Source organism: Gadus morhua, chromosome 2, assembly GCF_902167405.1.
Source record: "Gadus morhua chromosome 2, gadMor3.0, whole genome shotgun sequence".
Lineage (NCBI taxonomy): Eukaryota > Metazoa > Chordata > Actinopteri > Gadiformes > Gadidae > Gadus > Gadus morhua.
Window position 1 is genome coordinate 22,848,277 of NC_044049.1, and position 16,161 is coordinate 22,864,437.

General features: G+C 48.9%; 4 non-coding genes across 4 annotated transcripts; all 4 read left to right on the forward strand.

The window, feature by feature from the left end:
* The first annotated feature begins 7,773 nt into the window (after nt 1-7,773).
* Nucleotides 7,774-7,989, forward strand: LOC115539520 (small nucleolar RNA U3). Its single transcript, XR_003975966.1, has one exon. It is a non-coding gene; the product is annotated as a small nucleolar RNA U3 (small nucleolar RNA).
* A 912-nt stretch (nt 7,990-8,901) lies between these two features.
* Nucleotides 8,902-9,117, forward strand: LOC115539530 (small nucleolar RNA U3). The gene has a single exon (XR_003975975.1). It is a non-coding gene; the product is annotated as a small nucleolar RNA U3 (small nucleolar RNA).
* A 912-nt stretch (nt 9,118-10,029) lies between these two features.
* On the forward strand, nt 10,030-10,245 carry LOC115539521 (small nucleolar RNA U3). The gene has a single exon (XR_003975967.1). It is a non-coding gene; the product is annotated as a small nucleolar RNA U3 (small nucleolar RNA).
* Nucleotides 10,246-12,666: 2,421 nt separating this feature from the next.
* Nucleotides 12,667-12,882, forward strand: LOC115539470 (small nucleolar RNA U3). The gene has a single exon (XR_003975921.1). It is a non-coding gene; the product is annotated as a small nucleolar RNA U3 (small nucleolar RNA).
* The last annotated feature ends 3,279 nt before the right edge of the window (nt 12,883-16,161 follow it).

The window sequence follows — 16,161 nt, forward strand, 5'->3', positions numbered from 1 at the left end:
AGTCTTCTTTTTCTTTCAGTTCACGCTATTCCTGAAAAGCTTGCTCAACGTTTACTCGTGTCTGGCCTCTCTGTCGGTCAGTCTCCCTTTTCTCTTCTTCTGTTCCTCCGACATTGGGTTTCTCTGTCTCTTTTTAGTCGGCTGATCTATGATGAATATAACAATCCCTTAGTTACTTGTGTTTATATCGAGCCGGTTCCGCGTTTGGGGGTCTGTGCCGTAAAGCACCAACGCCCGGAGTTCAGAACTTTCAACGCTCCAACGCGTGACGCTTAGCCACGATAGCCAATCAGCGTGGAGCTTGACCCGACATCACCGACAGAGAGTAGTGACCCTTGAACAGAAGCATACGGCCGACATCTTTCTTTATTCTGGGGGTGGAAATACTAACATAGTTACGCCATTAAATGCGTTTATGGAAACATTTTTAGCGAGAAATGTGCATCTTACTTTCAGAATGTTCGCTCGGTGAATGTGAAGGATGTTTGGTTTGAAAGTTATGACGAAGAGTGAACGCTCCGTTCACTTGCATGGACAGAGTCTCTGGTTGCTAAGCAACCTCAACGTCTTGGCGGACTATTTCTCTGCTGATCAACACTACGAATGCTGGAAACACACCAGACACACCATGTGAAGTTATTTAACCCGATTATCGTTATTTATGAGTCCTTAGCCCAAGTGAAGGAGTTCAAGTACCTCGGGGTCTTGTTCTCGAGTGAGGGTACTATGGAGCGTGAGATTGGCCGGAGAATCGGAGCAGCGGGGGCGGTATTGCGTTCGCTTTACCGCACCGTTGTTACGAAAAGAGAGCTGAGCCGCAAGGCAAAGCTCTCGATCTACCGGTCGATCTTCGTTCCTATCCTCACCTATGGTCATGAGGGTTGGGTGATGGCCGAAAGGACGAGATCGCGGGTACAAGCGGCCGAGATGAGTTTTCTCAGAAGGGTGGCTGGCGTCTCGGGATAGGGTGAGAAGCTCAGTCATCCGTGAGGAACTCGGATTAGAGCCGCTGCTCCTTTACTTAGAAAGGAGTCAGCTGAGGTGGTTCGGGCATCTGGCAAGGATGCCCACTGGGCGCCTCCATTGGGAGGTGTTTCAGGCACGTCCAGTGGGGAAGAGACCTCGGGGAAGACCCTGGACTAGGTGGAGACCTCGGGGAAGACCCTGGACTAGGTGGATAGATTATATCTCAACACTGGCCTGGGAATGCCTCGGGATCCCCCCGTCAGAACTGGTCATTGTGGCCCGGGAAAGGGAAGTCTGGAGCCCCCTGCTTGAGCTGCTCCCCCCGCGACCCGACCCCGGGTAAACGGATGACGATGAGATGAGATCGTTATTTATATCCGAGATTATTTAATCTAACCCGATCTAAACTCTATCATGCACCCAAACACGGTGGCGTTTGGGTTTCCTACCTCGGATTCTAGCGCAGCCACAGGCGCGTTGGGCGCGTTGAACCATTTTTGTGACACACAATGATCAAGGTTAGGCGCGTTACTCGCGTTATCCAAGGTGCGTGGTACCTTTCTATTTCATGTAGGCTACGCCGTCTAGGCTTCGCCTTATGGGCTTGTCCCGTGCGCGCGCCCGCGCGCGCTGAAAATTCAAACTATGCACCTATCAGCGTGGGCACCGCCCACATTTCCCACGGTATCGTGTCTATATAACGCGGTGTATACCGTCGCTCATCCTCCCTTTTCTTTCAGCACTTGTGCTTATCAGCGAGAAATTGAGAACTACTATTAAGAAGATGAGAACTTCAACACGGATCTCCCAAGCCGGTGGCAGCGGCTCGGGCGAGGCCGCGGACAAACGGCCCTTTTCAGGGCCACCTGAGAGCGCTCCTAGAGCTAGGTCCTTTTCAGGACTCCTATGCGCCTCCTGTCCCGCCTCCCTGGCACCGGGTGACGGGCACTTGGCGTGCTTTTGGTGCCTCGGCGCCGACCACGCCGCGGCTGCTATGGCGGCCCCCGTCTCCTGTGTCGCCTGCCGGGAGCTGCCTGAAGAGGGGATCCTCTCCAGGCATCTCTTCTTTTCCCCTGCGGTGGAAATGGCTGACGCCATCGACCTATTCGGACCTGACGTCGACGATGGCATCATCGACGCCTCCCTGGACGACGTCTTCGGCGACTCGGCGTCCGGTTTTTCCCGCTCTCGGGTTACAACCGCCACCGTCATACAACACGAGGGTCCGCGCCGGATGACCGATCTCTTCCGGGAGATCATGGGTGAGGCGGCGGCCATCAAAGGGATTCCCATGCCGGCCCCGCCTCTCGCCCCCGTATCTGACGATATGCAGGGCGAGTGCTTTCGCACCCCATCTTTTTCCCGGCGGGTTACCCAGTGCCCCTTGTTCCCGCCTTTGCAGCACTTGTTTATTGCTGCCGGTGAGGACCCTTCGACCCTGAAGGCTCCGGTAAGATCCTACACGGATTTCACCAACGTGGAGGGGTGGGCCGATGCTCAGGCGAGGGGGATCCCTCGTCTGGAGCCTCCCCTGGCAGCGCTTCTCTGTCCGGGCGCCGGATGGCTCCTTAACGAAAAGCCGCTGCCCCCCGACCGCCTCCAGAAGCAGATTGTCGGCCTAACGGACAGGGTGTTCGTTTGTGCCTCTCAATCCGCGGCGGCGGTCAACAACATCGCCCTGCTCTCCTCTGCCATGGTCTCCTTGTCGGCTGACAGGGAGGCCTACGGCCCGGAGGAAGCCGCGAGATGGCTGGCGGTTTCCCGCTTTTCCAGCGCCATCCTCCAGTTATGCCAGCCGATAGCCGTTTCGGCCGGCCAGCATATGGCGTGGGCTACCATGATTCAAAGGGTCATATGGCTCTCCCACACTGCGGTGCCGGAACGAGAGCGGGCCAGCCTCGTCCAGGGTCCACTAGCGCCGGATGGCCTATTTGGTCCCAGGTTCTCCGAGGTGCTCGCGCACCAGCAGTCAGTCCGTGAGGATCGTTCCCGGTTCGGGACGATTCTCACGGGCTCCTCCCGCCAGCAGGCTGAGAGGAAGCGGGGTCTAGGCCGGTCCCAGCGTTCCATGGGGCCGCCTCCGACTCCAGCCCCGGTGCAGCAGCCGCAGCCGCCGCGCACGGGGAGAGCAGCAGCGCCACGGACCGGGAAGTTCCGGACGCTTGCTCCTACTTTTTCTTTCCCTATTAAAGAAAAGAGTAAAGACCGTTCGGCCGAACGGCAGTACATGGTACCTAAAGAGCGATATTCCCCAGGCCACCTGCGCCCTACGCTTGTGGTGCGCTCCTCCATGTTGCCTCTTTCCCCCTCTCAGCCCGGTGGCTGTAGGGTGGCGGTCGGACGGCGTGTTCACATGGCCTCTGGTTCACCTGCTTCTAAGAAGCGGCGTCCCTTGGAGCCTCGTGGACGGATCAGAGACTCGTTGCACGGTCTCCTGGTTCCCCACATTATAGGTGAGGAGATGGGTCCGCGCGCTGTGGCTACAGCCTGCGGACAGCGCATGCGCACAGGTGCTGCGGCCGGACGGCTCGCTCCCTGTTCAGCGGGCACGAGCGCGACGTCTAGACAGCTCGTTGTTTTTACAACTGCTAGTTGTGGTACGTCTCCTACGCTCGCTGAGCCTCCTCCCTTTCGTGGGAAGCCCCCCTTGGTCCACACGCAGTGTGAAGGCGGTAGGGGCAGAGGAATACGGGTTATTCCTGGACGGTCTTCCTCAGCTGTCGGCTCGCCCTCTCTCCAACCGCTATGCGTGTTGGCAAGAGCGGTGCGTTCTGCCATCGTGGTTGGACACCACGTTGAGATGGGGCCATCCCATACAGTTCAAGCGTCGTCCCCCACCCTTTACGGGGTTGGTGGAGACCACGCTACGGGACCCGGCTGCGAGCACGGCTCTGGCAGCAGAGGTGGCACGTCTCTTGGTAAAGGGGGCCATCACTGTCGTTCCCCCCCACGAGTCTCACCTAGGTTTTTATTCCCGCTACTTCCTGGTTTCCAAGAAGTCAGGGGAAATGAGACCTATTCTGGATCTTCGCGTGTTCAACAGATTCGTTGCCACGAGGAAGTTCAGAATGCTCACGGTCGGAGCATTGTTCCGGTGTGTGAGAGAGGACGATTGGTTCACATCCCTGGATCTCAAGGATGCTTACTTCCACGTCCCTGTTCGGCAGGCGCACAGGAAGTTTCTCCGCTTTGCCTTTATGGGGATGGCGTACGAGTACCGGTGTCTGCCGTTCGGCTATTCCCTGGCGCCGCGCACCTTCTCGAAGTGTGTGGAGACGGCGTTGGAACCGCTCAGACGTCAGGGAAAGAGGATTCTCTTCTACCTAGACGATCTGCTTATTCTGAGCAACTCAGAAGGGACACCATGTTGGTGATAAACCATCTCTCCTTCCTGGGTTTTGCCATCAACTGGGAGAAGAGCTCCCCGCTCCCCAGCCGGCAGACAGTCTACTTGGGGCTTTGCCTAGACTCAGCCACCATGACTGCGATGCTTTCGCCTCCTCGGCGAGACGCCATCCTGTCGGCGCTCTCCCGTTTTCACGTTCGCAGAAACGTGACCGCACTGTCCACCATGCGCCTGTTGGGGCTGATGGCAGCTGCCCACCCCGTGGTCCCCCTGGGTCTGCTTTTTATGCGCAGACTCCAGCGGTGGTTTGCTCGCCAACGGTTGGACCCCAGGCGACACAAGCTCAGGGTGCTCCTCGTCCCCCGTTCGGTGTCGCCAGACCTGGAATATTGGAAAGGACCCTCCGCCCTTCTCAAGGGTTCCACTGGGCAGGGTGGCGTCCTACGTAGTGGTCTTCACGGACGCCTCGTTGACGGGTTGGGGAGGAACGTGCCTCTCTCACTCGGTCGGAGACGAGTGGCGCACGCCCCCTACAGCACACATAAATGTGTTGGAGCTCGACGCTGTGAGGAAAGTGCTGTTGCATTTCTTTCACCTGGTGCGCGGCCGCCACGTTCTGATCAGGACAGACAGCGTGTCGGCGGCGGCGTACATCAACAGACAGGGGGGAGTCCGCTCCCCTGCTCTCCACCGAAAGGCGGTCGAGCTCTGGCTTTGGGCTCATCAGTATCTCCGCAGTCTGAGAGCCCTGCATATCGCGGGCGCCCAGAACTTTGGGGCGGACCTCATGTCTCGAGGCGGTCCCCGCCGAGACGAGTGGCGGTTACATCCCGACATTGTCAGACTGATCTGGCAGAGGTTCGGGACAGCGCAGGTGGACCTCTTCGCGTCCCGGGAGAACACGCACTGCAGGTGGTGGTTCTCCCTCAGCCCTCGGGATCTTCCCCCGTTGGGGGTAGATGCGTTGGCACACACACCTTGGCCGCGGACTCTCTTGTATGCGTTTCCCCCGCTCCAGCTGATCCTTCCTCTTCTGGAACGGGTCAGACAGGAGAGACTGTCCCTGATATTAGTGGCCCCGGAGAACCGTGCAGCTCTGTGGTTTCCAGAGCTTGCCGCGCTCTCGCGGTCGGCGCCTTGGCCAGTACCATTCAGGCCGGATGCGCTTTCACAGGCCCACGGGACGGTGCACCACCCGCCCGATGTCTCGGGACGGCTGTTGGTTTGGCTCCTGAGAGGTTGATCCTGCAGGGCAAAGGTTTGCCTGAGACGGTTATCAACACTATTCAGAGTGCTCGTGCGCCTTCTACTTCTTCCCTCTATGCGGCGAAGTGGTGCGCCTTCTCTAATTGGTGTGAGACGAACCACGCTGTCCCATCTCAATGCGAGGTGGGAAGCGTGCTTTCGTTTCTGCAAAACGTATTGGAAAAAGGTTTGGCCTTCTCCACTATCAAGGTCTATGCGGCAGCCGTTTCGGCTGGCCATGCAGGCTGTGATGGTGGACCGATCTTCAGCCATCCACTGGTCAAGAGATTCTTGCGTGGGGCTAGACGGGTTAGGCCTGTTTCACGCGTGCTTACACCACGCTGGGATCTCCCCACCGTGTTGCGCGGATTGTCCAGGGATCCTTTCGAGCCTCTCTCCCAGGCCCCTTTGGATGCCCTGTCATTCAAGACGGCGCTCTTGTTGGCCTTGGTTTCTGCCAAGCGGGCCGGTGAGCTAACCGCTCTGTCTGTCAGCCCGAGTTGCTTGTTGCTAAACGAGGACAGCTCCTTCGCGTTGCTCAGACCTAATCCTGCGTTCCTCCCGAAGAACATTAATAGTTCTTTTCGGTCGAGGGATATTGTGCTTAAGGCTTTTCACCCCCCGCCTCATTCTAGTGAGGCGGAGGCGGAGTTGCATCTCCTGTGCCCGGTTCGGGCGTTGGCTATGTACGTGAATCGCTCGGCAGCGTTCCGCTCCACACAACAGTTGTTTGTGTGTTATAGCGACGCTAGCAGGGGCCGCGCTCTCTCTAAGCAGCGGTTTTCTCGCTGGGTATGTGAGGGTGTTTGCCTAGCCTACTCTCGGCAGGGCTTGGCGCCACCGTTGGGCGTTAAAGCTCACTCCACACGGAGCGTGGCCGCTTCAACGGCTCTACTCAAGGGCGTTTCGGTGGAAGACATCTGCGCGGCTGCGTCTTGGTCTTCCCCCGGCCCCTTTGTCCGTTTTTACATGTTAGACATGTCCAGGGGCTCACTCTGCAACTCTGTGCTAGAGTCCGGGACCCCTTTTACGGCTTAAGAATATAGACATGTTCTTTAAAGCGGCGTGGTTGGATTTCCTCTCGCCGGCTGGCGAGTTGGTCTTGATTACCAGTCTCTTACTCTCCCACCTTTTTTCAAATGAAAAACAAGGCTAGGGGGTTTTCTATTGGCTCGCCAATTGTCTGGTGGTTTTGTTTACCAGTGAGGCACTCCCGCCGTTTTCTTCAAATAAGAAACGGCCGAGAGAGTCCCATTATTGAAGAGCCGAATTCCGTAGCTCCGCCCCCGGTGGTAGCGGACCTAATGGAAACCGTGTTGCTCTGGTTTTCTTTTCCTTTTCATGGGTTCCATGAAGCACGGAATAGAGCCGGAGTCTTTACAGACTCACTTTTTTCTCCCTTGATCATTGCCTTGCTTGATCTAGGAGGAATTAGTTTTTATAAAGCTGTTGTGTTTTACACTTCCTTGGCTTTTTGAGTCTTAATGTGCTCTGGTGACTTAGGTCGTTTTGACTGGGGTCCAGCAGGAGTACATTGATCGGGCTCCGCTCGCAGCTTCACCTTAGCCCATAAGGCGAAGCCTAGACGGCGTAGCCTACATGAAATAGAACGATAGTTATGTTATTATAACTCTAGTTCTATGATTGTAGGCGTAGCCGTCTAGTTTCCCACCTGCTGTACCCTCCAAATGCTGAAAGAAAAGCGTGGAGGATGAGCGACGGTATACACCGCGTTATATAGACACGATACCGTGGGAAATGTGGGCGGTGCCCACGCTGATAGGTGCATAGTTTGAATTTTCAGCGCGCGCGGGCGCGCGCACGGGACAAGCCCATAAGGCGAAGCCTAGACGGCTACGCCTACAATCATAGAACTAGAGTTATAATAACATAACTATCGGTATTGGCCCTTATGATAACTAGTTTTGAACGTCACTCTATACCGATGTTTGTCCTCAAGTGCCATTATTAAATCAATATTAGGGTTAATACATATCAACATTCACGGTAACGCAACATATAACGTCAAAAGTGGTTATTGTTTGGATCATGTCTGCATCATTAACGCCAGAGTTTAGTTTCAATAAACTAAGATTTGTATCAGTGCCATCCGTTATTTTTACATGAGCTGAAACATTGTGAAAGTTCTACCTCACAACCACCAGTGAGAAGGACTACCCCATGAATTGTTGCCCGTCCGCGCCCGTTTCAACACTAAGATCATACTTTCAGGGATCATTTCTATAGTTTTTGACTTGAGAAATATCGTACGAAAGTCATCGGTTACTCTAACCACGATGAAGAGAACTGAAGTTCCCTTCTGAGCGCGAAGCGGGCAGTGAGTGATGATGTATTTCATCCGCTCCTTGTCATTGATGACCGTTTCATGCTCTCTAGTGGAGCCTGGAGGTAGGGAACATGATCAGAGTGGTTAGATGTAGGCTGGATATTGTACCAGATAAATATTAGTTATTATTCAGAGTCGTTGGCATTTTGTTACGACTTCGGTATGTTTATTTTACTTAGTAAATATCGTGTAGGCAATCAAAAATACTGATGTAGTGTAGGCTCTTGTAAACCGTTTGAAGTTACCTGAATTGCTGGTGTAATTGCTCACGTATATATAATATATAAAATAATATTTCACTTTTGATGTGATGCGAGTGATGGCCATATCAAGTAGTATAAATTGTTAATTCAATCTCTGTGCAGGTTATCATGTTGTAGACAGTATCAAGTCATTTGCACTCACTGAATCTGGAATGTCTGTACAATAACGGCACAATATAGCAGTAGCCGATGCACATGAATTTCCTGTGTTTAATACTTGGTAGGATTTTGAATAACATAAATAAACAGAGAGGTCGGATGTGAGTTGAACTAAAGCAGTGGGGATTGAGTTGAATTCCGACAGGCGGGGTGGTACTTTCGTCAACGGACCCCCGTGTCTGGCAAAGAGATGTGGCGACTATTTATCTCTATATCTCTTTATCATATCACTCCTTTAACGTAGTTGTGCGTGGTACCTGTATTGGCCCTTATGATAACTAGTTTTGAACGTCACTCTATACCGATGTTTGTCCTCAAGTGCCATTATTAAATCAATATTAGGGTTAATACATATCAACATTCACGGTAACGCAACATATAACGTCAAAAGTGGTTATTGTTTGGATCATGTCTGCATCATTAACGCCAGAGTTTAGTTTCAATAAACTAAGATTTGTATCAGTGCCATCCGTTATTTTTACATGAGCTGAAACATTGTGAAAGTTCTACCTCACAACCACCAGTGAGAAGGACTACCCCATGAATTGTTGCCCGTCCGCGCCCGTTTCAACACTAAGATCATACTTTCAGGGATCATTTCTATAGTTTCTGACTTGAGAAATATCGTATGAAAGTCATCGGTTACTCTAACCACGATGAAGAGAACTGAAGTTCCCTTCTGAGCGCGAAGCGGGCAGTGAGTGATGATGTATTTCATCCGCTCCTTGTCATTGATGACCGTTTCATGCTCTCTAGTGGAGCCTGGAGGTAGGGAACATGATCAGAGTGGTTAGATGTAGGCTAGATATTGTACCAGATAAATATTAGTTATTATTCAGAGTCGTTGGCATTTTGTTACGACTTCGGTATGTTTATTTTACTTAGTAAATATCGTGTAGGCAATCAAAAATACTGATGTAGTGTAGGCTCTTGTAAACCGTTTGAAGTTACCTGCATTGCTGGTGTAATTGCTCAGGTGTATATAATATATAAAATAATATTTCACTTTTGATGTGATGCGAGTGATGGCCATATCAAGTAGTATAAATTGTTAATTCAATCTCTGTGCAGGTTATCATGTTGTAGACAGTATCAAGTCATTTGCACTCACTGAATCTGGAATGTCTGTACAATAACGGCACAATATAGCAGTAGCCTATGCACATGAATTTCCTGTGTTTAATACTTGGTAGGATTTTGAATAACATAAATAAACAGAGAGGTCGGATGTGAGTTGAACTAAAGCAGTGGGGATTGAGTTGAATTCCGACAGGCGGGGTGGTACTTTCGTCAACGGACCCCCGTGTCTGGCAAAGAGATGTGGCGACTATTTATCTCTATATCTCTTTATCATATCACTCCTTTAACGTAGTTGTGCGTGGTACCTGTATTGGCCCTCATGATAACTAGTTTTGAACGTCACTCTATACCGATGTTTGTCCTCAAGTGCCATTATTAAATCAATATTAGGGTTAATACATATCAACATTCACGGTAACGCAACATATAACGTCAAAAGTGGTTATTGTTTGGATCATGTCTGCATCATTAACGCCAGAGTTTAGTTTCAATAAACTAAGATTTGTATCAGTGCCATCCGTTATTTTTACATGAGCTGAAACATTGTGAAAGTTCTACCTCACAACCACCAGTGAGAAGGACTACCCCATGAATTGTTGCCCGTCCGCGCCCGTTTCAACACTAAGATCATACTTTCAGGGATCATTTCTATAGTTTTTGACTTGAGAAATATCGTACGAAAGTCATCGGTTACTCTAACCACGATGAAGAGAACTGAAGTTCCCTTCTGAGCGCGAAGCGGGCAGTGAGTGATGATGTATTTCATCCGCTCCTTGTCATTGATGACCGTTTCATGCTCTCTAGTGGAGCCTGGAGGTAGGGAACATGATCAGAGTGGTTAGATGTAGGCTGGATATTGTACCAGATAAATATTAGTTATTATTCAGAGTCGTTGGCATTTTGTTACGACTTCGGTATGTTTATTTTACTTAGTAAATAACGTGTAGGCAATCAAAAAAACTGATGTAGTGTAGGCTCTTGTAAACCGTTTGAAGTTACCTGCATTGCTGGTGTAATTGCTCAGGGGCCGTATTCACAAAGGATCTTAGGGCTAAAAGTAGGTCCTAATTGGCGAATTTAGGAGTAACTCCTAAAAATAATGGGCGTGTCACTCTTAAATTTAGGACTCCTAACTTTTTGCACTAAGAGCAATTCACAAAGTATTTTAGGACTAAAAGTAGCACCTAAGTCTAGGAGAGCTTAAAAGTCCTCAAGAGGACTCCTAATTCAGTAAGACCTATTCACAAAGAATCTTAAAATGCCTGCGAGACGAAATGTTAGGGTATTCAACTTATTGTGGAGTTAATGCGCGATGCAATAACATCCCCGACTAACAGGAATAATCCGATTTGTCCCGAAATAAAATGTTATAAAAATTATAAATTATATATATTTTTTTATAACTTATAAAAAATAAAAATAATTGCGGCATCAAAAGACGAGGACGTATTCGTCAATAGGATGAAAGTGCATTCCATCAACACGCAGGTTGTTTTTGATGCAAATTTTAACATAGCCTACTGGATGTTGTTGCAAAGTGGCCTGGATCTTCAGCTACCCATGATTCGCGCATTTTAATGGTGAGCGGTCTGAGGCAGCTTTTTGAGATGTACCAGTTGGGTGTCACTTGCTGGGTGACAGTGACTATCCATGCAAGACGTGGCTCTAGACACCCTACCTCAATCCACAACCGGGAGCACAGTTAAAGTGTAACATGTAAGTGATTACGCAGATTACGCTTAGTCCTATGCGTAAAACACATCGTATTGGCTCTTTGCGAGCACACAAATATACACGAAATGTTGTGGAGAGAGGAATTGGGCAGATGAAACGTCGGTTTCATGTCCTCCACGGCGAAATATGCCTCACCCCAGAGAGGGCAAGCACAGTAATCACTGTATGTGCCATTCTACACAACCTCTGCAAGCGGAGGAACATTCCCAAGCCAGACGATGATGATGATGATGATGATGGCGATCAACATTACAAGGAATTTGGCCGTGTGGAACCGAGTGGACAGGCATTTAGGGATCATTTTGAAAACACATTTTAGGTAAACACCTTGGCACAAATCAGTCAACACTTGGGTAGTTCGTAACATTTATTTTATTTTAGATTTTACGTATTTTTATTGTTTGCTTTCTCTCTCTCTTGAACGTGCAGGCTACAACGTCATTATCGTGGTCTGCACAAAATTGTCATCATGCGTGTATTCTGCTAACTGCACTATAACTACTTAACAGGAATTAATTTCTAGCCTAGGCTATTTCCTTGTTTTTCGGTGATTCAGTGGGCTCGTCTGAACAACCAATCACCGAACTGACCGCTTCTAAACTCGTGCACGAGAATTGACGTAATCCATAGCAACGGCGCGTCACTCTTAGTTCACTCTTTGTGATTTATCCTTAGTAAGAGTAGGTCTCAGCGGCTTTGTGAATAACTTTTAAGAAAAAACTCCTACGTAAAATGTTTTAGCGCGAGTTAGGAGCACTCCTAGCGGTAAGATAAAATGCTTTGTGAATACGGCCCCAGGTGTATATAATATATAAAATAATATTTCACTTTTGATGTGATGCGAGTGATGGCCATATCAAGTAGTATAAATTGTTAATTCAATCTCTGTGCAGGTTATCATGTTGTAGACAGTATCAAGTCATTTGCACTCACTGAATCTGGAATGTCTGTACAATAACGGCGCAATATAGCAGTAGCCTATGCACATGAATTTCCTGTGTTTAATACTTGGTAGGAGTTTGAATAACATAAATAAACAGAGAGGTCGGATGTGAGTTGAACTAAAGCAGTGGGGATTGAGTTGAATTCCGACAGGCGGGGTGGTACTTTCGTCAACGGACCCCCGTGTCTCGCAAAGAGATGTGGCGACTATTTATCTCTAATATCTCTTTATCATATCACTCCTTTAACGTAGTTGTGCGTGGTACCTGTATTGGCCCTTATGATAACTAGTTTTGAACGTCACTCTATACCGATGTTTGTCCTCATGTGCCATTATTAAATCAATATTAGGGTTAATACATATCCAAATTCACGGTAACGCAACATATAACGTCAAAAGTGGTTATTGTTTGGATCATGTCTGCATCATTAACGCCAGAGTTTAGTTTCAATAAACTAAGATTTGTATCAGTGCCAACCGTTATTTTTACATGAGCTGAAACATTGTGAAAGTTCTACCTCACAACCACCAGTGAGAAGGACTACCCCATGAATTGGTGCCCGTCCGCGCCCGTGTCAACACTAAGATCATACTTTCAGGGATCATTTCTATAGTTTTTGACTTGAGAAATATCGTACGAAAGTGATCGGTTACTCTAACCACGATGAAGAGAACTGATGTTCCCTTCTGAGCGCGAAGCGGGCAGTGAGTGATGATGTATTTCATCCGCTCCTTGTCATTGATGACCGTTTCATGCTCTCTAGTGGAGCCTGGAGGTAGGGAACATGATCAGAGTGGTTAGATGTAGGCTAGATATTGTACCAGATAAATATGAGTTATTATTCAGAGTCGTTGGCATTTTGTTACGACTTCGGTATGTTTATTTTAGTTAGTAAATATCGTGTAGGCAATCAAAAATACTGATGTAGTGTAGGCTCTTGTGAACCGTTTGAAGTTACCTGCATTGCTGGTGTAATTGCTCAGGTGTATATAATATATAAAATAATATTTCACTTTTGATGTGATGCGAGTGATGGCCATATCAAGTAGTATGAATTGTTAATTCAATCTCTGTGCAGGTTATCATGTTGTAGACAGTATCATGTCATTTGCACTCACTGAATCTGGAATGTCTGTACAATAACGGCACAATATAGCAGTAGCCTATGCACATGAATTTCCTGTGTTTAATACTTGGTAGGATTTTGAATAACATAAATAAACATAGAGGTCGGATGTGAGTTGAACTAAAGCAGTGGGGATTGAGTTGAATTCCGACAGGCGGGGTGGTACTTTCGTCAACGGACCCCCGTGTCTGGCAAAGAGATGTGGCGACTATTTATCTCTATATCTCTTTATCATATCACTCCTTTAACGTAGTTGTGCGTGGTACCTGTATTGGCCCTTATGATAACTAGTTTTGAACGTCACTCTATACCGATGTTTGTCCTCAAGTGCCATTATTAAATCAATATTAGGGTTAATACATATCAACATTCACGGTAACGCAACATATAACGTCAAAAGTGGTTATTGTTTGGATCATGTCTGCATCATTAAAGGCCCACTATGCAACTTCGGGCATTTCTTGGCTGTTTTCTTGGTTTTGGCACGCACATTTCTCTACACAGCGCCCCCTACAGTTTCGTAGTAGATATTTCACAACACTGTCGTAACAACTCGTTGACGACCCTTCCCCATGCACTTCTACGCGAGCCATGTGCATTTGTTTTCAAAGAAGCCGGCGAATGCGTGGAGCCATGTCCGAAGTAGATGTTCATAAAGTGTAGGCAAGGTTATACATTTTTAAAAAGGTGTATTTGTATTGCAATAAACATGAATCCATCCTTTTTTATAGTTGACGGGGAGAATGTATATCCTAGATTATAATTGTTATATCTTAGGTTGAACAGAACAATCAGTGTAAGAGGTTTGGCCAACATAATAATCTGAATAAACAAGAACCTGGATTCGGGGATTCAGTCTGTATCTGGGGGACGAGACGGACGAACAGCAAAACACCCATGGAAACAAAGGTGTTTATATGGTTGCAACCAAGCAAGCTAGAAACATACAGGGCTCACAACAAAACGGTCGAGAAAACAATTTTTACAGGGCTCACAACAAGATGGTTGAGCAAACACATTTGTACAGAGACTATCAACATCAAGAATACCACGAAGACAAAGTTCACCCAAAGGTACTTTCAATTTCAAAAGCAACACGGCCGAGTCGGCGTCTGATTTGCAGTCTTCTTTTTCTTTCAGTTCACGCTATTCCTGAAAAGCTTGCTCAACGTTTACTCGTGTCTGGCCTCTCTGTCGGTCAGTCTCCCTTTTCTCTTCTTCTGTTCCTCCGACATTGGGTTTCTCTGTCTCTTTTTAGTCGGCTGATCTATGATGAATATAACAATCCCTTAGTTACTTGTGTTTATATCGAGCCGGTTCCGCGTTTGGGGGTCTGTGCCGTAAAGCACCAACGCCCGGAGTTCAGAACTTTCAACGCTCCAACGCGTGACGCTTAGCCACGATAGCCAATCAGCGTGGAGCTTGACCCGACATCACCGACAGAGAGTAGTGACCCTTGCACAGAAGCATACGGCCGACATCTTTCTTTATTCTGGGGGTGGAAACAGTAACATAGTTACGCCATTAAATGCGTTTATGGAAACATTTTTAGCGAGAAATGTGCATTTTACTTTCATAATGTTCGCTCGGTGAATGTGAAGGATGTTTGGTTTGATAGTTATGACGAAGAGTGAACGCTCCGTTCACTTGCATGGACAGAGTCTCTGGTTGCTAAGCAACCTCAACGTCTTGGCGGACTATTTCTCTGCTGATCAACACTACGAATGCTGGAAACACACCAGACACACCATGTGAAGTTATTTAACCCGATTATCGTTATTTATGAGTCCTTAGCCCAAGTGAAGGAGTTCAAGTACCTTGGGGTCTTGTTCTCGAGTGAGGGTACTATGGAGCGTGAGATTGGCCGGAGAATCGGAGCAGCGGGGGCGGTATTGCGTTCGCTTTACCGCACCGTTGTTACGAAAAGAGAGCTGAGCCGCAAGGCAAAGCTCTCGATCTACCGGTCGATCTTCGTTCCTATCCTCACCTATGGTCATGAGGGTTGGGTGATGGCCGAAAGGACGAGATCGCGGGTACAAGCGGCCGAGATGAGTTTTCTCAGAAGGGTGGCTGGCGTCTCGGGATAGGGTGAGAAGCTCAGTCATCCGTGAGGAACTCGGATTAGAGCCGCTGCTCCTTTACTTAGAAAGGAGTCAGCTGAGGTGGTTCGGGCATCTGGCAAGGATGCCCACTGGGCGCCTCCATTGGGAGGTGTTTCAGGCACGTCCAGTGGGGAAGAGACCTCGGGGAAGACCCTGGACTAGGTGGAGACCTCGGGGAAGACCCTGGACTAGGTGGATAGATTATATCTCAACACTGGCCTGGGAATGCCTCGGGATCCCCCCGTCAGAACTGGTCATTGTGGCCCGGGAAAGGGAAGTCTGGAGCCCCCTGCTTGAGCTGCTCCCCCCGCGACCCGACCCCGGGTAAACGGATGACGATGAGATGAGATCGTTATTTATATCCGAGATTATTTAATCTAACCCGATCTAAACTCTATCATGCACCCAAACACGGCGGCGTTTGGGTTTCCTACCTCGGATTCTAGCGCAGCCACAGGCGCGTTGGGCGCGTTGAACCATTTTTGTGACACACAATGATTAAGGTTAGGCGCGTTACTCGCGTTATCCAACGCGAGTAACGCGGTTGGTGTGGCCGTACCATTAGTCGATTGATCCATGATGAATGCAACAATTGCCTCGCAACTGGCTGTTTATATCTAGCCGGTGCCATGTTTGGGTGTGTGTCTGTGCCGTAAAGCATTTTCGAAACTACAATCTGACTACATTTTCGAGGATACTTCCGTTGCGTCACATCCGGATTGTGTCGGTCCGAACAGAGCAAGTTGCATATGCGCTTTTTCACTGGAGAGGCGACATGGGTAAATGACACACCCACCAATCGACCCAGAAATGGATGCAGAACCATCAGCATAACTCTCAACCTGCATA